The following is a 10,855-nucleotide window of genomic DNA, read 5'->3' on the forward strand; positions in this document are numbered from 1 at the left end:
AAATGCTGCTGCTTCTGTACAAGTTGCAAGATTAGGAAACCCTGGAAATGCAATGATAATATAAACAAAGGAGTTGTGTTGCCTTTTTGTGTTTAGGTGAGGAGCCTGGGGGTGCTGCTATATCCAGCTGTGCTTTTTTGACGGGCAGGTAGTGAGGGTGGCCAAGAATAGAAACCAAAAGTGCCGGCAAAGTTCTCGGGAAATGAAAACCCAGTTCTTGGAAATCAGAGGAAGAGAGTGGTATTTAACTAAGTTTTGCTGAGAATAGACACACTGAAATGGATTAACATGGCTAAGGTAGTCCCTTAGCAATTTCCACAGGTTGGCTCTGAGTAAAACTTAGTTGAATACCACCCTTTGTGCTACTGTTTCGATTGGTTAAAGGTTGGCATAAAGGCAGAAGGATTTTCTTAATGAGGTTGCTAGGAAGAGAAAGCAAATAATCTTAAGAGTTTCACTGTAGAGTTGGAAGAGAATGCAAGGGTCATTTAGTCCAACTCGCTGCAATGCAGGAATCACAGCTAAAGAATCCCAGGCAGACTGAATCCCTCTTCAGAAACCTCTAATGAACCATCTTCTGAGGTAGTCTGTTCCACTGCTGAACAGTTCTTACAGTCAGAGAGTTCTTCCTAATATTTAGTTGGAAGCTCCTAAAGACCTACCCCAAGGAGAAAATTATAAAATAAGTTATTTACCGTTTTGGTCAAGACCCTCAAGGACTCGACTTTTTGTGGAAAGAATGATCCACTTTGTATTATATTTTCCTTTATGTTGTGGACTGACAAGCATTCACAAAAAAAGTCTGACTGGTTTCAGATTCCTGCATTGCAGAGGTTTGGACTAAATGACTCTTGAGATCCCTTCCAACTCTACAACTCTATGATTCTATGAGGATCCTGGAGGACAGAGCTGGCCTAGCAAACTCAGTTCCCCTTCCTGATCTGTAAGAATGCAAATAATAAGGGCCTGCCTACCACACGTTTCCCTTTCTATTTTTAAGAATGAAAATGTTGCAATGAGCTTTAGACTAGAGAAGACTGCTGTGGACCAGCAGATGGTGCCTCATCCTAGAGCAAGAGACAAATTCACCCATAGCCACACGTGTCGAAAACTGCTTGGTCTGTGTAAGTGGCTGCTTGTTTGGCAGTAACTAGAACGCAGGGTATTAGTACCATAGTAAACGCTTATTGTGAATGTTTCAAACAACACAGCTGTTAAGATATTGCAATGCAGGGCAGTATGACCAAATCACCAAATGTGCTCATCATATACCATTGTAAGGAAAGATATAATGGGCATTATTTTTTGTGCAAGGAGAATGACTTCTACTTGTGCAACAGGACTTCATCTCCCCACTCTCCTCCTTCCATGCACACTCTGTGCCATGCTCAAATCTGATCTAAAGGGTTGGGGGAACCCTAGAACAAATTTAGGGGGGCTTCAGGGAGGGAAAAGAGAGGAGTAACATTCCATTGTGCAAGGAAAAATCCTTGTGCTGATGGAGATTCGCATTAGTTCTGTATGGATGGAATGCAAATAATATAAACCACAAAATACCACCAACATTATACTGCCAGGGTATCAACTTCTGTTTAGCTGCACCTGTTGTATGCTGAGAGTAGTAATCTGACTGAGAGTAGGTAATCTTTCTGGGAGAGAGGGGGGAAAGAAACTCTCTGAGGTAGATTAATGTTCCACTAATTCATGTCTAGGTTTTTCCCCTTTTACTGTTCCTTCTGGGAACTGATGTGAGTTATTCAAGTGGGAAGGAAGTTATCTCCAGGATGTGCTTTAAGCAACCTGGAACCAGCATTTTACCTTTTGCTTACACCCAATGTCTTTGAACTACTTCATGCCACACTGTTGTGTGATCATCACTCTTCAGGATGATATAGCTGACAGAAGTGAGAACAATGTGTCACCCAACTGTTGTGTCCCCAAACCCTCGGTTCTGCTATGAGGGCTGTTGGGGTGCAACTCTCAGCTTGCATGCCACACAATATGAAACACAGGCATCCTTTAGACATCACAGAACACTGGTGCACAAGTCTTGCAACATCTGTAGCAGTACTACCTGGGCTGCAAGTACACCTTGCCTGTGATGTCAGAAGGATGTCAGGAGATACTGACATTGGATTCTACACTGTTTCCTTGGCACCAGCCAGCAAGGGCCTTGGATCTCTGCTGTGACAAGGGATCCTGGGGTGCGTCTTATGGCCTGTGTGACATGCTCGGCCTCTTATCAGCAAAATGTTCTGCAAAGCAAAAATCCCATGGACGAACCAGCCACTGTAGTGAAGAATTGGGCATGTCCCATGTCTACCCATGGGTGGGTTTATATTTAGTAGCTCTGTCCCCTCTTTGCCTACCAAGCCCAGATATCTCATATGGTTGGTTCTTCTCTAAAACCCATGGGAAGTTCTTAATATTTAGGTCTTCGTAAAGGGTCAAGAAGAGTCGGACATGACTAAATGACTAAACAACAACAACAAAGGGTCAAGAAATATAAGGGAAGCAGGGGTACCGAGCTCTGGAATGCAGAGGCTGCTTTAGTAAAGAAAGGTAGACACATCTGTTTCTTGAAAGAATAAACCAGATGAAAAGGAATGAGAAGCCGTGGATATAGCAGGCAGCTATCCCTGGAGGTAAAGGACTTGGCTAGGCCAAATCGCACCACGGCTCCATGAATAAATGATGTGCTGTGCTGGGTTACCCAGGTAACCAGCTGTTTCTGGTGCTAATGCCATTTAGAGGCCTTTCAGCATTGGTGTTTTTTCTCCAACATGTTTATTTTCTGCTAACCACATTTACTGCAGTGGTCCCATAGGGGGGTGGAAAGAGGCTATGGGTAGATCCCATAGGCCAGATCTGCCTTTAGAGAACACCGGATATTGATTTAATATGCTTTGCAGCTCAGCAATGGGGATTCAAGAACATTATATTCTAGCTGGCCTAGCTAGTATGTTCGTTGATCACTCATTTAAGATCCATAGAGGTAGTGTTAACAAGTTGGGACCCAGGTCCCTTAAGGACTTCCCACTCCCATATGAGCTTGCCCCATAAATTTAAGAATCACGAAGGATCCTTTTCCAGGTCCCAATTGCTGTCAGAGGTGAAGCAAGTGGTGGACTGATATAGGGCCTTTTTTGGTTGTGGAACCTCAGCTTTGGAAATCTCTCTCTAGGAAGGATTAGACCAGGCATCAAATTTAATTTCATGATGCTCGCCACACTTCTCTGATCAGGCAGAAGTTCCAGTGTGAAAGTAGCTACCCAACAACAGCCAAGGTCCCTTGCTCTCACATCAGATCTTCAGGGTGACAGTGAGGACTCTAAGATACAGAGCCTAAACTTAGCTGAACTAGATGGGTCATTGCATGATTCACTCTAGGCTCTCATGTTCATAGCTGGGGTGATGTAGCAGGGTGGGAAGAGGCACATCTGGAAAGTAGCAGTCCCTCTGATGTTGGTGTTTGTTTATGGGCAATTCTTTGTTACCACCACAACCACCTATCCTTCTGTTGTTTTCCTGCTAGGCTCAAAAGCTAGTTTCAACCAGTAGCATCTGCTAATGGTGTTATTTCCCCATAGTTTTGATTGTATAGAGATGATGATGTATAGAGATTTGATTGTATACGCTGCTTAGGAACTGGTAGAAATTCCTATACAGTAGGTGTGCCCTTAATCTGTAACACAAGGATCTGATAAGCTATTATAAGATTATTGCTACCAACAAAGAGCCCCATCTACAAAGCTCAGGGTCCAATTAGGTTTTGCATTTCTGTTTGCATAACAAATGGCCTCAAAGCTGGCAAGTATAGCTTGACAAGGAGTGAGATGCATCTATTAAAGCAAGTGCCAGAGCGTATCGTCATGCAATTCGGCAAGAACATGTGTGAGAGTGTTACTAGGGAGACGATGGAACATATGAAACAGTATAAAACCTGTTTCATATTACAGCACATAAGACACAGATATTCAGGGCAGTTAACTGCTTTTTCTTTCTATAAGAGATCTCAGTAAGGGATCTGTTTGTATGGGGTGGGATTCATCATAAAGTCCTGTTCCTTCAGCATGGGCTCATATTTAGGATTGTGCTAACCATTCAAAGAGGGACGCAGGTGGCGCTGTGGGTTAAACCACAGAGCCCAGGACTTGCTGATCAGAAGGTCGGCGGTTCGAATCCCCACAACGGGGTGAGCTCCTGTTGCTCGGTCCCTGCTCTTGCCAACCTAGCAGTTTGAAAGCACGTCAAAGTGCAAGTAGATAAATAGGTACCACTCCGGCAGAAAGGTAAACGGTGTTTCCGTGCGCTGCTCTGGTTCGCCAGAAGTGGCTTAGTCATGCTGGCCACATGACCCGGAAGCTGTATGCCGGCTCCCTCAGCCAATAAAGCGAGATGAGCGCCACAACCCCAGAGTCGGCCACGACTGGACCTAATGGTCAGGGGTCCCTTTACCTAACCATTCAAGTGACCAGATTATGGTCCCCAGGCTAACTTTACACAGGATATTTCTCAGGGAGACACCAGTATGGCAGCTGGTTCCCACTGGGGCTGGTGAGGTAGAATGCAAGGTAGGCAACAGTAGGTGTAGGTGGAGCTAGAGCCAATGGCAGGCAGAGTCAATTAATTCTAGCTTTGTCCCCACCCTCCTTCTCCTGAGTTCTACACACCATATATTTAAAGCTCGTGGCTTCTCCCAAAGAACTGTAGTTTAAACCTCATAGAGCTAACAAACACAGAGCTGTTCCGATGTTGTTGGACTACAGTTCCAATCATCCCTGATCAATGCCCATGCTGTTTGGGGCTGATGGGAGTTGGAGTTCAACAGCTTTTGGAGGATCACAGGTTCCACACTTGTGGAGGGCACCTGTGAATGACAGGAAGGGACAGTGGCAAGGAGCAGGAAATTCAATATAAGGAGGGACAATGCCATCAAAGCACTTCAGAAATGTTAGTGCGATGGGTAATTGCAATGGCATTTCCACTTTCGCTGTGTTTTCAGACACAAAGCATGTTTCCCCAAGCCACCGAAACTGAAACAGTACAATATTTCAATACCAACAAATCCATTTTTAAAAAATGCACACAAACAAATGTGAATTATTTAAAATATGGAGATTCTAGGGAAGCATCTCATGCAGGCAGCTTAGCAAATGAACCCTGCCCAGCTGTCCTCATTTCTCAGTCTCAGTTTGTGCGCAAGTGATTTCATCTCAGGGTGCTTAAGGACAAAGCCTGTCCCTCTTTCTTGCGGAGGATCCAGGCTGCGTCTGCCTAGGTGAAGCAGAGCAGCTTTGTGGCAGGCTGTGAAATTCAGAATATGCTCCTCCAGCTTGCTACTGTTCCCATGGAAACGCTGGGAAGGCAGAGATGAAGTCAAGCCCCTCCTTCCTTATAATGGTGAGATTGCCTGTAAAGGGAACAAAAATGCAGGAGGTTATATTGGTTGATTTGAAGAAGAAATCCTTGCAGGGACATTGTCATTACACTTTTAGTAAGAATCTTTTTTAAAAAGTGAGCTAGCTTCTGAGTTTCACAGGACTCTATTCCTCAGGCTTCCTGTTAAAAAAAAAAGTAACACAAGAGGGAGGGAGAGAAAAAGATATTGCTGGTGTAGGGCATGGCAGAAACCCTGCCTACCATCTGCAATAATCCTGAAATGATACTTCTGGAAGCTCTTGGCTGCATTTTGTTAGCTTGCAATCAGTGGAAAAGATCTCAGGTTGCTGTGGAGGAAGGAGAGAAGGAAAAAACTCCTGCCTGTTGCTGGGTAACTGGATTGACACTCCCTCACATTGGGATTCACACCCCTTTTAAAAAGAATGCTGTGCAGAGGAACAGTATTTACATCCAGATGTGCCCTGGTCTCCCCCCCCCCGCCGTCTCCTTCCCAGTCCCCTTGCAATGAGCTTCCCTTTTAACCAAAAGAGACCCCTGAAAGTTAGGTCCAGTCGTGGCCGACTCTGGGGTTGCGGCGCTCATCTCGCTTTATTGGCCGAGGGAGCCGGCGTACAGCTTCCGGGTCATGTGGCCAGCATGACTAAGCCGCTTCTGGAGAACCAGAGCAGGGCACGGAAATGCCATTTACCTTCCCGCCGGAGTGGTACCTATTTATCTACATGCACTTTGACGTGCTTTCGAACTGCTAGGTTGGCAGGGGCAGGGACCGAGCAACGGGAGCTCACCCCGTCGTGGGGATTCGAACTGCAGACCTTCTGATTGGCAAGCCCTAGGCTCTGTGGTTTAATCCACAGCGCCACCCATGTCCCTTAGTGGCACCTTAGAGACCAACTAAGTTTGTTCTGGGTTTAAGCTTTCATGTGCATGCACACGTCTTCAGATACACTGAAACAGAAGTCACCAGACCCTTATATATAGTGGGAGGGTGGGGTTTTTCTCAGGAGGATAGTAGGAGATGGGTGATTGATTCAGTGGGTATGGTAAACCTGTTGACGACCGTTAATGACTGCAATTAGTCCTACAGGAAAAAGGAAGGGATAGTATGCAGAGGATTAGCATATGTAATGAGACAGGAAGAAGAGCCCTGCCGCTGCTGCAACAACCAACCAGATGCATACATGGGGAATTGCAAAATTGGGTGAGACTGGTTTCATTGGGGGTGGGGGGGTGGGATGTTCATGAAACAGAAACCACCACTACTCCAGTTATGGCACAGTACATCTTAAGTAACACTAGAGCAACTTCAGACATTACATGAGACCAGTGGTGCCATCATGACAGAACGTGGGGGCACAAGTCCAGGGCTGCACTAGAGGGAATAAGTTGGAGGTCCCCAAATACAGAAGTGGAATCTGGCTTAACCCATTTTGGAGTAAGACTCATTCACCTTTAAAATGGGGAGACCCTAAAGACCATTCCAAACCTAAAATTGCCTAACTGCTTGATACATGGGAACATAATATGCAAGGAACCCACTCTTCCTATTGCTTTGTGACGACTTATCACCAGAAACACAGCCTTTGCATCCTGCCAACTTGGGAGATGTGCAAGCTGGACAGGAAGTGCAGGGAATCTGCTTATCCGCTTCCTCAATGCCGAGCTTACATTCTAAGCCACCGTAATCAAATCTCACGCTGGTGTGCTTATGTCAAAGTAGCACTGGTTGAGTGGTGGCCATTGGGGCTGGCAGGGCAGAAGACAGGGAGCCCAACAGTAGGTGGAGCCAGAGCCATGGACAGGCAGAGCCAACTAATTCTAGTTTTCTCCCCATCCTCTTCCCTGCTGAGGGCTACAAGGGCAATGTTGAAGCTGACAGCTGGCGCCACCCTGGACAGATGGTAGGTAAGAAGGCAGGCTGGTGGGAGCTGGCTGAAGGCAGGTGGTGGTGGTGGGTGGACTAGCCCCCGCTGCAGAGTACTTGCTACAGCTCTACCACACATTAATGAGTAATATCCAAATAAATAGGATCCCAGGGCATACTCAGCCCATAGAGGAAACTAAGCAACTGCTTGTACTCTGCCTTTGAGAGAAAACTGCTGCCCGTAGTTTTGGAGAAAATGCACAGAAGCATTTTAAAAGCTCATGGAGGGAGATGGGTTTCCTTACATTCCAGGGGAGAACCTTTTGATGTCTACCAGCTGCTCAGGACACACACACACCAATATATATATATATATATATATATATATTGAGGAAGAAGAAGGGGAAGGAAAGATGTGGCAGACATAAAAAATGAAAGTAATATTACAGTCTTAATAATTCAATATGCTATTACTATGCTGTTCAGTATACAATAAAACACAGCATTGTGGAGATAGGCTGCAAATCTAAAATTTGGCAGGAGAAAACAAACTTGAACTAGCCCTGGGCAGAAAAATACAATGAACTCAAGCAAAAGTAAAGCTGATATGATGTCTATGCCTGGGGTTTCCAGTATAGTGCAAATGGGAGCAACCGTGCCCACAATTACTAACTTGGTAACTGCAAAGTGCCTGAGCTCCACTCCTGCCCCCTGCTTCCTTCTTGACTTCATCATGAAAACTGCATAGAACTGAAGGAGGGATTTTGAACACTGCCAAACATGGGTGTAGCCAAGGGGGGCAGGGAGGGGCAGCTGCTCCCCAATCAATAAAAACACACAGCAAACTGAGATTCTGCCCCAACCCCAACGAAAGGTCTGTCTCCCCCCAACAAAAATCCTGGCTACACCCATGCTGCCAAGTGCAAGTTCCATTCAAACAAGCAACCAGGAACACACACTTAGCTATGTATGCACCATTGTTCCTTTGCAGCAGGGCTTGGATATGGTGCTGTTGAAATTTGGCTTTCAGCAGGGATCAGCTCCACTCAGGAGAACCCAAGTGGAGCTGATCCAAGTGGGGCTTGGATTTAAATTCAGCGCCAAATGCATTTGACAGAGATGGGCTCTACCCTGTGAACTCCCAAGTGGAACCAGTCCCAACAGAGCTTGTATTGGGTGCCAGATTTAAAAGGTGCCAAATGCATAGTGCAAATAGGTGCAATCGTGCTCACAGGGACTTACTTGGTAACTGCTGGTTGAAAAGGGACAATCAGGAATGCACTCAAGTCCCAAATTGCTCCTTTGCAGCTGCAGATTTACCTCTTACACCATATGACATCAGGTGTGGGACAGGTGGGCACGGCTAGGAAAGATGGTCTCATGAGCCATTTGAGGAATTCTGGTGGTTTGGCTCATGGACTGGGGGTTCCTCATGCCCTGCCTTTTGGCTCCACCCAAAGAAGACAACATCCCTGCTTTCTGCCAGACATGAAAGGTGCCTCTGTATGTACAGCTGTATGCATATAGAGCTTCCATATGTCTAGTAACCCTGTGTGATGTAGAGGCATTACCAGCATGCCATTCCTTAGATGGTGTATGCTGGGAATATTGCCCTGTGGATGCTGGAGAGTGGCTGTCAGAATTGTTACATTCTCTGTAATTAGTAGTGCTGTCATTTTACACTCAACTTTTCTGCTGGGGGTACACAGTCTGCTGACATTATGCTTAGCTGGACCATTGGACTGATTGGCTATTAGGTTACTTAGAAACCTGCCAGGTTTGATAGATGGAAAGGGGACTATTTTGCGCTAAGGGCTCATGTGGCAGCGTAGTTACCTAGGTTCCTTCAAAGGAAATGAAAATGATATGATGGGGAGAATTTATTGATCTCACACAGGGTTATAAAAGGTTCTGGTTGAAAAGGCAAGTGCTGAGTTTTTAGGTACAGCCTCCCGAATTCTTGCTCCTTCAGTCTGTTACTGCAAGTTCCTGCTCTTTCAGTATCTTACTTATGGACTGTGCTAAGCCCCATAGGACTTCTACATAAGTGCAACCTGGGGCAAGTTGTCCCTAATTGTCCTCAACACTTTCTAGGTAGATCTACTACTTGTTGGACTGTGTTGGCCCAACGTGATCAAGTCCCAATGCGATCAAGGGGATTTAGTTCTTAGTGCATAGGATTGCAAAAACAAACAAACCCTTGGTTTTGTTTGTTTGTTTGTTTTTTGCATATCAGGCTGCTGCTAAACTCATAGGAACAGAACCAGTAAAAAGAAAGCTGGCAGTTCAGCTGCTGTCATGAAGTCTAGAAAGGTGCCTTAGGTTGTACATTTGCTGGGACAATAAGGCAAATGAGCATTAGCCAGGTCCTAACTTCAGCTTGGGAAAACTGGAACTCCTACTGCTGATTTTAATTGGATTTACTTTCTCCTTCCTACCTCCTAACAAGCCGAATCTCAAACTGTTCCAAACAAGTTCATAAAAAATGCCATATGTTTTTCTTTCCCCCTCCTAAAGCAACCCTGTAATTTAGGTTAGACTGAGAGATAGCAGTTTGCAGAAGGTCACCAGCGAGCTTCATGGCTGTAGAAACTGGAACATGAGTCCTTGGAGTCCTGACTCAGAAAAGGAACAGGAACCTGTGGTCCTCCATGTTATCGGAGTACAACTCTCATAATTCCTGACCACTGGCCATGCTGTCTGGAGAGCCGCAGGTTCCCCATTCCTGAAGTCTTAGCACACTTCCTTTTCTTTCAGCATTTTCCACTATCACGTTTTTGAACATATCTCTGCAAATATGACAACTACAAACTTTCTCTTTATTTTGAATAGAATATGAGGTTTTCTAATAAGCTACAACAATAGTGGTTATACATGACCCACACAGGGCAATGTACAGGACAAGTTAAACTGATCGCTTCCAGCATACAAATTGAGCATTCTAGACCAAAGGAAAGTCTTCACAGCGAGATACCTGCCCGGCCCCGGACCACTTTCATTCATAGCCACATATCTGAGAGGGAATGCTTTGGAGAAGGATGCTCAGCCACGAGCTTCTGATATTTGTGAAAAACATTTCCAAGTACAGAAGCCTAGTAACACGGAACAATTCGTTCCAAGTTTTCCTTCTAAGATACACTTTCTCCAGAACTTCTTCGACCTCCTCCTGTGTGGGCAGTTATTTCCCCCCACCCCCCCGCACCGCGATCACTCCGCACTACTTCCATCTTGTACGTATTTACATCTGGGCACGATGATGGCTATTCATCTTGGCCACTAATGGAGCCTTCGAGACTCATCCTCTCATCCCGTTGACAGGCACGTTAATTGTCTGCCGCGAGCCGGAGACATTGATTTAGCATGCGAGCTAATTCTGCGGGACGAGACATGCTTCTGGCTTGCGTGGCTCGGCTGCCTCGCGCTTAGGACTTCTTCTTCTTCTTCGGAAAGTCTAACCTGAATATTTGACAGGTGCAGCAGAGGGGGGCCGGCCGAGTTGCACCCAGAAATAAAAGACCGCCACGTTTGGAGCTCTCCCTTTATTGTCGCAGAAACAAGGCCTCTCTTCCCTCGCCTTCTCCCTTCCCAGGA

Source organism: Podarcis raffonei, chromosome 3 (assembly GCF_027172205.1).
Source record: "Podarcis raffonei isolate rPodRaf1 chromosome 3, rPodRaf1.pri, whole genome shotgun sequence".
NCBI lineage: Eukaryota > Metazoa > Chordata > Lepidosauria > Squamata > Lacertidae > Podarcis > Podarcis raffonei.